At 52.4% G+C, this 10,735-nt stretch overlaps 1 long non-coding RNA gene across 1 annotated transcript in view; it reads right to left on the bottom strand.

Annotated features, from left to right (window-relative positions):
- Window positions 1-10,735, bottom strand: part of LOC108644365 — a 22,064-nt gene extending 11,329 nt beyond the window's left edge. The window contains exons 1-3 of the long non-coding RNA XR_003916426.1: window positions 10,711-10,735; window positions 9,609-9,725; window positions 8,281-8,358 (exon numbers count right to left, since the gene is read on the bottom strand). This is a non-coding gene — a long non-coding RNA (uncharacterized LOC108644365). The remainder of the gene's footprint in view (window positions 1-8,280; window positions 8,359-9,608; window positions 9,726-10,710) is intronic.

A 10,735-nucleotide genomic window follows, 5' to 3' on the forward strand; every position in this document is an offset into this window, starting at 1 on the left:
CCCTGTTTTCTCCATTTCCTGTTTTCCTCTGTTTTCCTTCCTTTCTTTGTCCTTTCCCTACCAAGAAGTCAGAACTTGTCTTCATATTTTCAGTTATGGTTATCCACCCTTTTCCCTTCTCTTTGCTTCCCAGTTTCCTTCTCTTTGCTCCCCACTTTGGCAGGTAGTGCCAGGACACAGGGAATGGCTTCCCAGTGCCAGAGGGCAGGGCGAGATGGGATATTGGGAAGGAATTCCTGACTGGGAGGGTGGGGAGGCCCTGGCCCAGCCTGCCCAGAGATAATTCCACTGTTAATTTCCCTAAATTTGGGGAAAGTCAAACTTATTAAAAGACAAAAGCAGAACACACTGATTTTGATTGACAAGGTCATGAGTCTGGCTGACAGAAACAACCACGTCTGAAATGAGAAAGATGAAATCCAGGCTGTTACAAACTGTTACACTCAGAATGGAGAAATCAAGTGCTACAGCAAGAGGGGGAGAACAACCATCGAGGCATCAAGAAGCAGAAATCAACCTGTGGAAGCAGCACTTGCCCCAGACTAAACCCCAGTCAAGCCAACAGTGACACTGCACAAATAAAAATGTAAATCCAGGAGGTGTTTCCAAGGCTGAGAGGATCCATCTGCCCTGAAATGTCCAGGCTGGGGACAAACCAAGAGGGGTTTTTTTACCTATTTCCAGAAGGAGGGAGCTGGAAAAGAAACATGGAAGACTCGGCTGCCAAGGGCAGGGCTGACAGAAGTGGGTTTGCTCCCCTCAGATCTCACAGGAGCATTGCAGGAGGCTGGTGATCAATTATCCCACCGGTGTGATGCTGGAAGGACAAAGAATCCGCTCACTTTGCCAAAAAAGCGATTAAAATCTAAGAACAAATTTCGATTTTCTCGGCACGGAGAAAAAAAAAAAATCCCCTGGGATGGAAGGCAGGGTTTGCCAAACACCTCCAGGGCTGGCTCAGAGGAGGTGGAAAAAGGGGTGTCTTGACCCTTATTCCGGATGTTTGTGCCCAGAAATGGATGATAGGACACATTTACCTTTCTCCACCAGAGGACATCTGGGTTATGACCAGAAGAGACACACAAATATGTGTGTGTTTCATTTGTTTAAACCCCAGGGGGTTCATGGATTTTTATTTTCAGGAGGAAGAGATTTTCCTTTTCTTGTAATTCCCAACAGGCCCAAACAGCCACGACAAGTGAAAAACAAGAGGAGTGTCCCCCCCTCCCCAAGCAAGGCTTGTTTGATATTGATGGAAATGATTTTGTATGGTTTATATATGATTTTATAGGATTTCTGTACAACTTTACACTGATTGCATGTTGTTTTATATCTCTATAATCTGAGCACTGCAGAGGCAACACCTTGGCTGTGCCTGGAGAAGCAAAAGGTGCTGGGGACACTCACCCCAAAAGGGACCCAAGCCCACCTGGGGAAAACATTGTCACTCTGAAGGGAACAAAAAGGCACCAAAAATCACTAACAGTTTGTTTTCATGGCAGCAAATCTGCTTTTAAGATCTGGATCCTGAGCAAGCTTTTAATTAATCTGAGCGAGGAGAGGTCAGAAGAGCTGGGTTGTTAATTTTACCTGATCATTGAGGACGACAAAGAGCCTCAGCCTGATCACAGATTTCTCAGAGGCCCCCAAGCTTTAATCAATTCTCATGTTAAAAGTTAACAAACACACTTTGAAACGCTGAGCCCAAAATGTTTTCCCGCTCAGGCAGCAAATCTGAGCAAGGTGTGCTGCGTTTTCAACCCACACCAGGTCGAATAACCCTCCAAGTGCCCACAGGAACTCCACATCTCCATAAATTATTTTAATTCCTGCTACAGCCAGAGCTGGGAAGCCCAAGCAGCAGGCTCTGCATGCCCTCCCAGAAGCCCACAGCCCTTTAAACCCAACTGCCTGACAGGGGAGAACAGATGGAGGTGGACAAGGTTGTGGTTGTAGTGAGACAAGAAAAATATGGAGCTGATTAATAAAAATAATGTTATGGACGTTCTCACACCAGCTAAAAATTCTGGGGTTAGGCTGGACCAAGTTTTTAAGGCACATCAAGCAGCAGATGTTGGTTCTGTGTTTTACCCACGTTGGGGAGCACTGGCAGGAAAAGAGCGAGAGTTGATGGTTAAACTGAATGATAAAACATCCACAAGCTCTATCGCCTCTCCCCAAGAATTCCAAGCACCAAACACTCCTCATCTCCCTGAGCAGAATGAAACACTCTGATTTCTGTGACATCACAAGAGATGACGTCACTAACGAGCCAGAAACCCAACCCCTGCCAGGCAAAAAATTCCCCCTCAATTAGAAAAATCACCGTTCACCAAAGACGTTCTCGAACGAAACCGCTCCGTTTGAGAATATCCCGTTGCCCGGGCAACACAACTGCAAACTGCAGAGTTCAGACCACGATGTCTATTTTAAAGCAACAAGATACAAATCTTTGAAGAAAACACATCTAAGGGCCTGTTTGTGCTGGAGCCAAACGCTGCTGTAAATGGTGCGGTGAGACGACACCCGAGCGCGGAGCTCTCGGGGTTGAAGGGTTTAAAGGGCCAATTATCCCCGTGACAGATGCAAAGGAGGTTGAGGAAGGTGAAGAAAAACGGGATGCAATGAGCCAGGTGTGGAAAGAAGAGGAGAACATCTCCCCACGCTCCAGGCAGGGGTCACTGGAGAGCACTGGAGCACTGGTGGGGCGGGAGAGCTTTGGCCCCACGGGCACCTGAGGGTTTGCTCCCTTTTTCCCTTGAGCTTTTTTACTCCATGCACAGCAAATCCTGCCACGTCAGCACATCAGTTCGGCCTCATTAAGTAGGACCCAGGATTTGGGGCAACATCTGCCTTTGAGTTGGGTTCCACAAACAGCTCCTGAGTCACCTTTGCTGTCGGACAAAGCACCAGGGACATGCAGACCACGAGGTGTCACACAGCCAGAACTTGCCAGGAGCAAACCAGGGCCTTAGTGGTGAACCCTGATCACCCCTGAGGGATGGAGATGGGGGAGGCTGAACCACCTTTAAATGTGGGGTGCAATGAGAGGAACATTGGAGACCAGGCAGCTTCATTTGGCTGCCCACAAAAACACTGGGCTGGGCAGAGGGGCCTGACAACAGCAGCTTGTAAGGAGCAAACTGAATTGAAGGGATCCAGGTTGCTTCCAGGAGAGGGAGGCAGGCCAGGCTTCGTGAAGAGCAAAGAAACGGGAGGTATCACCCCGCTGTCTCCTGCAAGGATTTTGACAGCCTTATGTGACATCCCCAGAAACAACAGAAATTAAATCGAGGCGAAACGCCTGCCAAGAGATGAAAAACTGATCAGAAACCTAATTCATGACTAACTGTCAGCCCAAAAATGTCTGCCAAATGGATTTCACAGGCCCCTACCCCGGGTTCGGGATTCAATTTTGTCATTAACAGCCGGGATGATGGAGTGCAGAATATGCTTATTAAATTCCTCGACGAGCCCGAGCTGGGAGGTGATGCAAAGTCATTAAAGGATTAGAATTGAAAGGATGGTTGGAAACTCAAGAACAGGGCGGTGGGAAGGGATTTAATCAATAGAGACAAAGGTAATGACAGCTCGTGCCCAGGGATGGAGGGATACGGAGCCAAGGCTCTTCTCTGAGGGGTTGGGAGAACAAGGGTCAAGGGGCATGGGGTGTGAGGGGGGAAACTGTGTCTGGGCAAAATGGAAAGGTTTTCCATCAGGGGAGGGGATGAGGATGGGAATGAGGCCAAGGAGGGAGTGCTCCAGGCATGGAGGCTTTCCAGACTCAGCTGGGAACAGCCCCGAGCAGCCTCTGCAGACACGGGGGTGGCCTTGGAGCAGGGCAGGGATGTCCCCGAGCATCCCAGTCAGGGTGGTTCCACAACTCCCACAGAAGGCTGGGAAGCAGCAGGAAGCCACAGAATCCCAGAGGCTGGAAAAGCCCTCCCAGCCCATGGATCCCCCCTGGGCCCCATCCCCACCTTGTCCCCAGCCCAGAGCACTGAGTGCCACGGTCAGGCCTTCCTGGGACACCTCCAGGGCTGGGCCCTCCAAACCTCCCTGGGCAGCCCCTGCCAAGGCCTCCCCACCCTTTCCAGCAACAAATTCCTCCTCAGCCCCAACCTGACCCTCCCCTGGCCCAGCCTGAGGCCGTTTCCCCTTGGCCTGGCCCTTGTTCCCTGGCAGCAGAGCCCGACCCCCCCCGGCTCCCCCCTCCTGGCAGGGACTTGCAGAGCCAGAAGGTCCCCCCTGAGCCTCCTTTGCTCCAGGATGAGCCCCCCCAGCTCCCTCAGCCCCTCCTGCTGCTCCAGACCCTTCCCAGCTCCCTTCCCTTCCCTGCACACGCTCCAGCCCCTCCAGGTCTCTCCTGTCTGAGGGGCCCAGAACTGCCCCCGGGATTCCAGGGTCACTTTTACCAGCACAGGTGACCAAGGGCACCACAACCAGAGCAGCTCTACAGCAGCAAAGCCTGAACTAAGAAATCTTGTTTACTTATATCACCATTACCTACCCCAAAATATCCACAAAAACCTGTCTGGATGGATTTACCCTGGGGGGGGGGAAGGCCCACAAAAATGCAGCAATTAAAAGTACACACAACTTTGTGACAGAAAAGCAGCAGCTCTGACTGTTAAATTTCAGTGAAACCAAAAGGAATTTGAAGGCACTATTTTTAAATCCTGCATCTGATAATCCTGCGTGTGTAGGAATGGAAAAGTTCACGCAGGAGTGTCACGAGGACAAAGGAACTTGTACAAAATTGACATTTACTGCTCATTAAGAGCCTTGTCTGCTCTCCTCAAAGCTCCCCCAGGCGTGTTTGGGATGAGCCAACAGCAGTGATCCCACGGCTCCTCTGGCACACGGATCAGGCAGGGGAGAAATCACGACCTCAGGTCTCAGCTCAATACCTGAGTCACGTGCTCACATAAACAAACAAACCTTAGATCAATAGGAGAAAGAATTATAAAGGTTTGGGTGGGGTTTTTTTATTTTACAAATGTATCCCACTGAATTATCTGTTGGTATTTAAGACTTCCAGCACTGGGCTTACATTTTGATAGGTCCTCATAACCATCTGTATTGGCTGGAAAATCAATAAACCCCCTCAAAAATAAGAAGCTCACATGTTCATATTTATATCTATATCTGTATTTATATTTATATGTCTGTATATATTTCTATATTTTAATATATTTTTATGTATTTCTATTTCCCTGTGCCCACCTTGGGTCAGTAAATGCCACAAGGCACCACAAATGCTGCTGAGGAGACGAAGAAAAAGCCACTTTTGATTTTGGACAAGCAACAGGACTTGTGGAAACCCCCAGGGGAGAAGGTTCCATCCCATGACTGGATGGTCTTTAAGGTCCCTTCCCGACCCAAATCATTCCACGATTCTAAAATCTGCCCTATGGCCACTGTGGGTGACCCACAGACCCTCCAGGAATGCACAGAGGCAGCGGAAGGAACCTCCAAAAACTTTTCCAGACAAGCAAGATCCACCTTCCCAGAGGAGTGGTGGAGTCCCCATCCCTGGGAGTGTCCCACAGACATGTGGACGTGGCACTGGAGAACTTGGTGGTGGTGCTGAGCTGATGGTTGGACTCAACTACATTAAAGGCCTTTTCCAACCTTAAGGGTTTTATCTTGACAGTGAAAACACAAAGTTCAGGCTCCACGTCAGAAACGGGAGGTTTGGGAAAGAAAACTGGGAATTCAGCACTGTGACCAAGATAAAACCTGGATGGTGCTCAGCAGGAAACTGCTGGTACCTCAAACAGGCTGAAAAACACAGTGCAAGGCAGGTGCTGACCTGACCATGAGGAACTGGCCTTGTCCCACTTTTTACACGGAGCTAGAGACAACTTCTATTAAAAAAAAGGGGGGAAAAAATGACCCAGAGGTTCCAAGTGTGGGGTTGTCAGCATGTGACCCCATCAGAGATGGGATTAACCCCATCCCACGTGTCCCTGAGGAAGAAAACACTTATTATGTCCTTAAGACATGAGAAAACCAAGGAGGAAAAGGGAAGCAGGACTTGAGAGGAGCCAAGTGATGAGAAACCAAAGCTGAGGGAGGGTCTTACCCCCAGCTTGCACCAACCACCTGGAGCAGCTGGGATTGATGGGGAGAGAAAAGAGGACGGGGAGCAGGAATGAACCATTTGGAAGAGCCCCTGAACAGCAGCAGTTTGGGATCCTCCTGCTGTTTACAGGGAATTCCTGAGGTGGGGAACAGAATTCCTGTGCTGGCAGCAGATCTCCAGCCCCTCACCACCACCAGGCAGGCCCTGCTGAGAGGCAGGAGTGGCACAGATGGCCCAGGCTCTTTGATACAAGGCAGGAGAACCAGCAGCTCCCTCAGAGGGCATGTAGAGGGCAGACAGACAGCTTTGAGGTCCCTTCCAACCCAAAGAATTCCATGATAATGACCCAGCTACAATCCAGGCAGTTGGCAGAAGGGAAAAGAAACCCAAACCAACTTCTTTTGACCCACCTGGACGCAGGCCCTGTGCAGGTGAACCTGCTTTAGGTTGGACTGGAAGATCTAGAAGATCTCCAGAGGTCACTTCCAACCCCAACCAGTCTGTGATTCTTCCCATCCAGTGCATTTTGAGGATGGAATATCCCACCCGAAAAATGGTATCTCCATCCTTCTGTGAGAAGGAGGTATTTGGAAGGGGCTGGGGAGCTTTGGGAGTGCCTGCACCTGCACTGATGGATGAAAAACCAGCTCAGAGCAATGGGAGAGTGATGTAGGTACCAACCTGGCTCAGGAAAAGAGAGGTGCAGACTGCCAGAAGTTGGGAAGATACTCTAGGAAAACTCTGGCCCTGCTCCTGCCTCCCCTGAAACCCGGAGCAGCCCAAAGAGGTGAGGCCACCAGCAGCAGGAGGTTCTCCAGACAGCAGGAGGGGACACAGGAGGTGGCACATCACCCCTGCAACGGGCTGGTTTGCCCTGGGCACACAACCCAGGAGATTACAGGCCCTAAACCCTCTAAATTACTCACTGCTATCTTAAGTCATCTCAGGCCACTGACACCAAGGTATCTCATTAACAGCAGCAATTAAATTAGCAGAGGTGTGTGCAGGGCAGTGGCCAAGGGGCCAGGGAGCAGCAGAGGCATTTCCATGATTTCTGTGGGGATTGGCTCCCTCTGCCCTGCCCCAACCCCACCCCACTGCCATGGCCACGAGAAGACAGGACATGAGAAAACACCAGGGTTGGCACTGGACTTGATGTTTCCCTTTGCCACCTGTGTTACACAGCAGATTTCCTAGAAAGCCAGTCCAGAGTGTCACTAGAGCTCCTCTGCCCTCATGTTTGACTTCAGAAACTCAGGTGTGTTCATTTCTGTGGCAACACCGTTCTTTATTTCTGAGGAATCTGCTCCTCCTCCAGGGACTCTGTTCCTGCTCTAAGGACTTTACTTCTGCTTCAAGGATTCTGCTCCTCCTCCAGGAATTCTGCTCCTGCTCCAAGGATTCTCCTCCTGCTCCAAGGACTCTGCTCCTGCTCCAGGGACTCTGCTCCTGCTCCAGGGACTCTACTTCTGCTCCAAGGATTCTCCTCCTGCTCCAAGGACTCTGCTCCTGCTCCAGGGACTCTGTTCCTGCTCTAAGGACTCTACTTCTGCTTCAAGGATTCTGCTCCTACTCCAAAGACTCTGCTCCTGCTCCAAGGACTCTGCTCCTGCTCTAAGGACTCTACTTCTGGTCCAAGGATTCTGCTCTTCCTCCAAGGATTCTTCTCCTGCTCCAAGGACTCTGCTCCTCCTCCAGGGACTCTGCTCCTGCTCCAGAGACTCTGCTCCTGCTCTAAGGATTCTTCTCCTGCTCTAAGGATTCTGCTCCTGCTCCAAGGACTCTGCTCCTGCTCCAAGGATTCTGCTCCTGCTCCAGGATTCTTCTCCTGCTCCAAGGATTCTTCTCCTGCTCCAAGGATTCTGCTCCTGCTCTAAGGACTCTGCTCCTGCTCCAAGGATTCTCCTCCTTCTCTAACATTTACATTCCTACAGCCAGCAGCAACTTCTCCTTTCCCCCTCCACAACACATGGCCAGACGATCCGAGCTCAGTGTCCCACCATCCCACACGGCACCACCTTCCCAGCCCTTCCCGCAGGTACCACGTGCTCTCCTCCTCCCTCCTGCTCCAGCCATTCAGCCGGGGCCAGGACAGACATCCCGAGCCAGAGGGTTTGTCCCCAGCCAGGTTTGGGAGCTGCCCTGGCTGGGGCAGGTCCATGGGAGGCCGTGGCCCAGCACCCCCCGCTCACCTGGAACGCCGTCTGGCTGTTGTAGTTCCGAATCTCCTTGCTGGCACCACGGAAGAGGAGCACCCGGGCACAGCTCTCCTGGCAAGGGGAAAGGGAAGAGACCATTAGCACTTGAGAGTGGTGGCAACACCCCAGCCAACCCCAGGGGTCACCGAGCTCGGGAAGCTCCCTTGGCAAGAGCGAGGAGGGACGATCACCCCCCGTGAACTGGGCATCCCCAGCCCCCAGCCATGGAATCATGGAATTACAGGATGGTTGGGGTTGGAAAGGCCTTATAGATCATCCAGTCCCAACCTCCTGCCATGGGCAGGGACACCTTCCACTAGACAAGTCCATCCTCGGGGGCATTGGCACTGAGACCAACACACGTTCCCAGGTACTGCTGTTGCCTAAAGCTTTTTGTTGGTCTGGAATGCTCTGTTCTTCTCCATGGTGTTAATTCAACGTGTTTATGAGCCCCTGAACCCTTCAATGCCCCTCTCCCTCCCACCTCCATGGGCAGGGATGTGGGTCCAAGAGCCCATGACGTGCAGAGTGAACCCACCACGCCACAAACCGTCCCCCACCTACCACTGGCAAACCATGACAGGCCTCAGTTTTTAAAGCATGGACGCCTCAGAAACTGGAAATTCCCTTTATAATAAAAGCTCACATAACACAATGGATAAAACTGTGTAGGAAGGAGCAAACCCTCCAGGAGAAATGCTCAGATCCTGCCCTGCCCCGCTCTGAGAGCAGCGGGGGCGTGAGATCAGAGGGGGCTCTTCACCAGCCTCAGCTTCCCTGAACTGAGTGAGTGACCACACAGAAAATGAGACAGAAATGGAGCCCTGTGCTGCCTGCACGGTCTTCTCCAGAATTCTGAGATTAGCAGGAAGAATTGAGGGCTATTTGTGAGCAGGACAGGACCCCAGGCCATGTGCCTGCCCTGGAGAGGGCTGGAAGCCACAGGATGTGCCCACCTCAAATTGAATGTGAGCTCCATGGCCAAATTAGAAGCCCCCACCCAGCAAACTTCTCCCTCCCAGCCAGTTCCAGGGACCTGCTGCGAAGCAGGAAAAAGAACTGGAGGAAAAATTACAGAGCAGGTTTGGAAGCAAAGCAGCAAAACCTCTTGGGAACGGAACAGATTAAACCACGGCCACTTGACTCTTGAGAAATCCCAACTCAGGCTGGTGCTGCAAACAGAAATAGCCTCTTGGACTGCACTCAGAGGAGCCCTGTGGATCTGGGAGCAGCAGGAGCGCTGAGAGGGGCCCCAGCTGTGGTGGTGGTGTCGCTGCCTCAGCCAGGACAGTGCCCCCCTGCCCTCCCTGGTGCCCCCGTACCTGGTTGTAGAGGGCACAGATGTGCAGGGCGGTGTTTCCTGAGGCGTTCTGGGCAGTCATGTCGGCCCCGTAGAACAGGAGGTGCTCCAGGTGCTGGACGTGGCCGTAGCGACAGGCCTGCCCCACAGCCAGGGGGGAAAAAGGGAACAGAGGAGGATCAGGGAGCGGCAGGAAGGTGATAAATAAACCCCAGAACATCCTCTGCTGGATCCAGCCACACCCCAGAAGTGCAGCCAGGCTGGAGCTGTAACCCAGACTGTAAACACAGACACACTGCTGCTCCTCACAGCTCCACACACCTGGGCACTCATGGGATAAATCACCTCTGGATCAACGGGAAAACCTGGATCAGCATCGTGCTGGTCCCAGAGCCTCCTCCAGACTGGTGGCTGTCTCAGTGTGACTGCAGGTGAGAGGAAGCCCTGAGCACACCCAGGCCAAGCAGAGGACAAGGCCCCACATCTCTGGTTAACTGGTGCATTTTCCTCTCCCTCTGGTCCATCCCAGGCCCAGCAGCTCCCAAAGATCAGCCAGGGAGGACGGAGGCAGCAGGGACATCAAAAACACTTCCTGTTTTTCATTCTCACCTGTAGCTGTGCCAGGACTCATCCCTCTTGGAGGAGGGGGTTTGGGAGGCCACAGGCCCAAAGACAACCTGCCCTCCAACATGGGCTCATCCCCCTCCACCCAAAGGGAGAAGCACAAAGCTGGCTCAGGTCTCCTAACCCCCAATCCGTGCCTTCCCTCTGCCAAAGCCACTTGTTGATGTGTAGAACAGGGACAGGCAGAGCTGGGTTTGGAACCAGGTGCTGGACCAGGATCTGAAAACATTATCCTTTGAGCCAGGCATCATCTGGGGAGGATCCCAGACACTCCTGGGGAGGATCCCAGACGCTCCTGACCCAGGCCAGAAGAAAACAGCCAGAACACCAACCTGGGATGGAGCCAGAGCTGGCACAGCACGTCCAGCCCCCATGCCCCCACCAAGCAGTGCCTCCCCAGCCCGTGGCACCCCAGGGGACGGGAGGACCCCGTCCATCAGCCCCAGGACAGCGGTGCCCTGGGTGGATCCCACCCCATCTCCCAGTGGATCCCAGCCCACCTGGTGGATCTCCTGCCAGCCGTTC

This window comes from Manacus vitellinus, unplaced genomic scaffold (assembly GCF_001715985.3).
Source record: "Manacus vitellinus isolate BGI_N305 unplaced genomic scaffold, ASM171598v3 scaffold_110_pilon, whole genome shotgun sequence".
Lineage (NCBI taxonomy): Eukaryota > Metazoa > Chordata > Aves > Passeriformes > Pipridae > Manacus > Manacus vitellinus.